Here is a 6,000-nt window from a genome sequence, read left to right as displayed (position 1 = left end):
TAAAGGTGGCTGGGACCCTAGGAGGCAGCCATCATGCTATTATAGAATTTTGGATAACTAGAGGAGGAAGACATGTGAAGACTCAAACTTCAAGGTTAGATTTTAGAAAGGCAGATTTTAAGAGACTCAGAAAGAGAATAGGAGGGATCCAATGGCTGGATGTCCTTAAGGACAAAAATGTCCAGGAAGGATGGGAAATTTTTAAAAATGAGATAATCAAAGCACAATCGTTAACAATCCCGAAAAGTAGGAAGAATGGGAAGCATTTAAGGAAACCAGGATGGATGAACACAGAACTTAAACACATGCTAAAAAGAAAGAAAGAAATGTTTATTAAATGGAAAGAGGGAGGCATATCTAAAGAAGATTATAATGCAGTCTGCAGATCCTGCAGGGCACGTATCAGGTTAGCTAAAGCTGACAATGAATTAAGGCTTGCAAGAGATGTCAAAAGCAATAAAAAAGGATTTTGGGGGTATGTCAAAAGTAAAAGAAAAGTCAAAGATGCTATAGGATTTTTACAGGATGAAAATGGAGAAATGGTAAGAGAGGATGTTGAGAAGGCCGAACTTTTTAATTCCTATTTTGCATCTGTTTTCTCTCAGAAAGAAAATGTAACATCAACTGATCTTCACTGTCCTTTTAAAGGAATAGAAGAATCCAAGTTATCTGTAAACAGAAAGATTGTGAGGGAATATTTAGCTAACATAAATGAGTTCAAGTCTCCAGGTCCAGATGAATTACACCCCAGAGTACTGAAGGAGATCGTAGAAGAAATTTTAGAACCACTCTCCATAATCTTTGAAAATTCTTGGAGAACAGGAGAAGTCCCAGAAGACTGGAGAAGAGCAAATGTTGTTCCTATCTTCAAAAAGGGGAAGAAGGTGGACCCAGGGAACTATAGGCCGGTGAGTCTGACTTCTATACCAGGAAAGATCTTTGAACAAATTATTAAACAACATGTATGTAAGTACATGGATAAGAATGAAGTGATTAACCAGAGTCAGCATGGGTTTGTAACTAACAAGTCATGTCAGACTAACTTAATTTCCTTCTATGACAGAATCACTGACTGGGTGGATCAGGGAAATGCTGTAGATATAGTATATCTTGACTTCAGCAAAGCATTTGACAAAGTATCTCACACCATCCTTATTGAAAAAATGACCAAGTATGCAATGGACCAGGCAACTGTTAGGTGGATTCATAACTGGCTTAGTGATCGGACTCAAAGGGTGGTTGTAAATGGCTTCACATCCAGCTGGATGAATGTCTCAAGTGGGGTACCACAGGGCTCCGTCCTGGGACCTGTATTGTTCAACATCTTTATCAATGATTTAGATGAAGGAATTGCGGGTAAACTGATTAAATTTGCTGATGACACAAAGCTAGGAGGGATAGCTAATACTAGAGAAGAGAGAGAGAGGATTCAAAAAGACCTAAATAAACTGGAGCAGTGGGCTGCAACCAACAGAATGATTTTTAACAGGGAAAAATGCAAAGTACTACATCTGGGCAATAAAAATGAAAAAAGCATATACAGAATGGGAGGAATAGAGCTAAGCAACAGTACATGTGAAAAAGACTTAGGTATACTAATAGATCATAGACTGAACATGAGTCAACAGTGTGATGCAGCAGCAAAAAAGGCAAATACAATTCTGGGATGTATTAACAGAAGCATACAGTCTAGATCACGTGAAGTCATTATCGGTCTTTACTCCTCTTTGGTCAGACCTCATCTGGAATACTGTGTACAGTTTTGGGCACCACATTTTAAAAAAGACATAGACAAACTGGAACAAGTTCAGAGAAGAGCGACCAGAATGGTGACTGGTCTGCAAACCATGTCCTATGAGGAACGGTTGCAGGATTTGGGAATGTTTAGCTTGCAAAAAAGAAGACTGAGAGGAGACTTAATAGCTGTCTACAAATATGTCAAGGGCTGTCACATTGTAGAAGGATCATCTTTATTCTCATTTGCACAAGGAAAGACTAGAAGCAATGGGATGAAACTAAATGGGAGGAGACACAGATTAGATATTAGAAAAAACTTTTTGACAGTTAGGGTGATTAATGAGTGGAACAGGCTGCAACGAGAGGTGGTGAGTTCCCCTTCACTGGACGTCTTCAAACAGAGGCTGGACAGACATCTGTCTGAGATGATTTAGTGAATCCTGCTTTGAGCAGGGGGTTGGACCAGATGACCCAGGAGGTCCCTTCCAACTCTACCATTCTATGATTCTATGATGAGTAACATTGTCCTCCCCTGCCTGCTCATCGACCAAAGCATTGGTCTTCTCCTTCACCTTGTTCCTGGTGCCTTCCGCCATCTTGGTAACCTTGGGTCACTGACACCGCTGCAACCCTGAGTTTGCACACACCTTGTTATAATTTTACTCTGACCGTCTAGTGTGGGGCTGACCTTAAGACTCCAGCAGTGGAAATTACCACTGGCAGTCTTTAGTGTCTGTGAGTAGGGATCCCACGTACACTATACTCTGCAATCCCACCGCAGCCACCAATGTGATGAAATGCCGGCCGGTGGGTGCAGCTCTCTGGCGCCCCCTTACCTCTCAGGTGAGTCAAGGTACTGCACCTAGAGTAAGTAGTGCCAGGAAGCTGCTACCAGCGGGGGAAAACACGGTGGTGTGTTGTCACTTACACATCACCAATCCGTGACGCCACGATACAGGCACAACTCTCTGGCGCCCCCTTGCCTCTCAGGTCAGTCAAGGTACTGCACCTAGAGTGAGTGGTCGCCGGAGAGGCCATCCTGTAGCCCTCTGGGTATTTGAGGCCCTCTGCAGTGAGGGCGGTATATATATTTCCCTGGCTGCGCCAGTAATATATATCCACACCTCCGATCGTCACTGCCAGCCTTCCTCAAATCCCCCAGATGGTATGCTGCCACCAGTTCTCATTTGATACAAGCCCGGTCCGTTAATAGACTTGTATCGGGTCAGGAACCAACCCGGTAGCGTTTCAGCCAAGCGTTTCCGGACCAATGGATTCGCATATGCAGAGTAAAGGGTACAGCCCACAATTAATTTATGATTTAATCGACTGTAAGAATACACTAGATTACAAGGCTATACAATTAACTATACAACGGTATTTGGCCAGAATAAGAGATATAACAATTAAACATACAAAACACGGGAATAACAACGATAAATCAGTTACCGTTCTTGTGGTGCAAGGGAGGATTTGCTATCCCACAGGTTCAAGCTTAGTTTCAGTCATCCAGGCCTCAGTAGCACATAGCAAAGGTGCTCCTCCCACTCAGAGACCGGGACCTGACGTCAGGAGGTGTTCACAGCATTTAACGTCAATAATAAAGATTATTTTTTAATGGGTATTTATTGTAAAAAGGTTTCTAGGCTACCCACGTTATTTATCGATTTTTGTAATTTGTTCACAGCATCTCCTGGGTCAAAATGAGGGTGTTTCTGGCTGTCGGCTATACTAAAGTCCTGTCACGCCCACTCTTGGTGATGTCAGTTTACTTAGCCCCTCCCCCCCACCAATGCTCATTTTAGCTCCATTTTATAAAAGTACCCATAACTTTGCCATTGACTCTAAACATGCCTCCCCTGGGACCTTGTATATGGTTCTTCTAAATATCTAGCTTTCCAGGCCGCTCATGGATTTATAAGTCCCATGATTGTGTCCGCGGGCACCTTCCCCACATGATACATTTTATTCGAGCTCCCTAACTTGTATCGTGTGGTTATGAATGGATAGTATCTGCAGCTGTTGGCGGCCATTTTCCACAAGGAAAGCACATGGTTTCTTCAGACAATGGAAAGGTTTGCAGGCTTGCACAAATGGTTTGCTTCTGGTTTCCAGTGACAGCCAGGTGTTAATTACCCCCCTGGGGCTTAGCTGACTCCATCCTGCTTGGACACAGCAAAACTGGCCCATCTATTTACCATATCAAAGAAGTTTCTGGAGACTGATCTCCAGAGGTGGGGGCGAATTGCTCGGTTTACCAGGGGCTGCAGAAATGTGACATGGTAGAAGCTGTGTGAGGGATGTTTAAAAATGGCAAAATGGAATATCCTCAGGTATGACGTATCATACCTAATATGGCGGCTGACTTTCATGACACTAGCTTTGTGCAAGTGTACCTGAATTGATGCGGTTTTGAAGGAAATGGGCGTTCACAGAAAATACTGATTCAATTTATCTTTTGTTCATTCACTTTGCATTTTATTAATTGATAAAAATAAACTATTAACATTTCTATTTCAGAAAGCATTCCTACTATGCAGCACTTTTTCACACCTACTTAAAAGTTTTGCACAGCACTGTAGACACTTCCATTTTGTATCGACTACGGAGTAATATCGAGACAAAGTGAAGCTCCATAGATTTCTATGGGTTGTGGTTTGATTCTGTACAACCCAGAGCTCGTACCAATTCATAACATAGCCAACTGTATGAGCCCAAAGGTTAAAGGGGTGTTCTCAAGTTGTCTCTTGAGCAGCTTAGAGCTATGCAGTCTCGCTTTACTTCCTGGTTTCAGGCAGGATAGACTCTCTTCCGTGAGTTACAGTTCTGGTGAGAAGTAGAGCTGTAGAGTTAGTTGAACTATAAAGCTCAGCACAAGTTCTGCTGTAACACATTCAGCTATCAGTGGTTTGTTGAGGAGTCTGCACTGTTAACATATGGACATTACAGGACATTTAAACAAGCAGACAGCTCTAACAGCAAAAGCCATGAATATTAGACCTGCTCTGAAAGCTGTGAGGCTGGTGATTTATAACTATCGTCAAAGATGAGAGGGTCGTGAGGGGGTGAGAAGCTGACTGCTGTAGAGAAATAAATGGTGTGGAGAAAGCTGACTGGGATGTTAAGAGTTAACCCTTATCCTGGAATGTAACTACTGTGCACTATTGGCCAAAGGCTGGAGACTGAGCTCCATGGAAATGAGCTGTACACTATAAAAGATAAAAGCAGTCATTGCAGGGGAATGAATGCAAATAGAAAAAGAAAGTCAGTTGCAAACTAGCTTATTTTCATGCTGTCTAACTAAATGAAGCAATTTAAACATTTGATAATAATACTTTAAGCTTCCATTAAGCATTGCATCCGTTGCTCAACTAATACAAAAGGTAACTTATGGTATGACAATAAGGAAAATAAATATCACCTTTCAGCTAAAGTTTGCAAGAAAATATGAGAATGTTAGGGAATTTTCAAACACTTTTTGCTGCAGATTTAACCATTTTTAATAATTGGGGTTAATTTATCTCCATGTAAAACATAAGATTTCGCTGTAAATCTGCAGCTGAAAAAGTTTAACACATGTAGGCTTACTTAAAGCACCACTCCAGGGTTTTTTTTTCAGCGCTGGAGTGACGCTTTAAATGTAAGCCCCCTACCCCAGTTTGTATATACTCCCCTTCCGGCGGCTTCACCTTTTGCCGACGCCGCTCCGATCCCATGGCGCCATCTTGTGCCTGTAACTTCTGACTGTCCGGAAGTCAAAAGTTAAGTAACCAGAGCTCAATGCAACTCCATGAGAGCTAGAACTAGAGAGCTAGAATGAGGCTCTCATAGACTTGTATTGAAAAATGGCCCCTGTCACGCTCCATAAAACACTGGAGCTGCCGGCAGGTCACTTTTCGCCGGAGACCAACGCTGGAAAAATATGAAGGTGGCAGGTGAGTATGAGACAGGGGAATTACACTTAAAGCACCACTTCAGCGGTGCAAAAAAAAACCCACTGAAGTGGTGCTTTAAAGTAGTTGTATTATAAATTTAAGCAATCACCTATACACAGGATAGGTGATAATTTGCTGATCACGGGAGATCCCAATGATGGGACCCCCACCGATCTTAAGATCGGTGGGGGTTTGAATAAAGCAACGGTCCCGCAAGCACGGCACTGCTCCACATATTGTCTATGGGAATGCCTGATATAATCAAGTGGCTATACCTTGTAAAATAATTTTACATTGAATTTCAACACCAAGACCAGGTACAGAATAA

Source organism: Phyllobates terribilis, unplaced genomic scaffold, assembly GCF_046119375.1.
Source record: "Phyllobates terribilis strain yellow unplaced genomic scaffold, ASM4611937v1 Scaffold_2__4_contigs__length_985480577, whole genome shotgun sequence".
Taxonomy (NCBI): Eukaryota; Metazoa; Chordata; class Amphibia; order Anura; family Dendrobatidae; genus Phyllobates; species Phyllobates terribilis.
The sequence above is the reverse complement of the archived record's forward strand: the minus strand, read 5'-3'. Positions refer to the sequence as shown.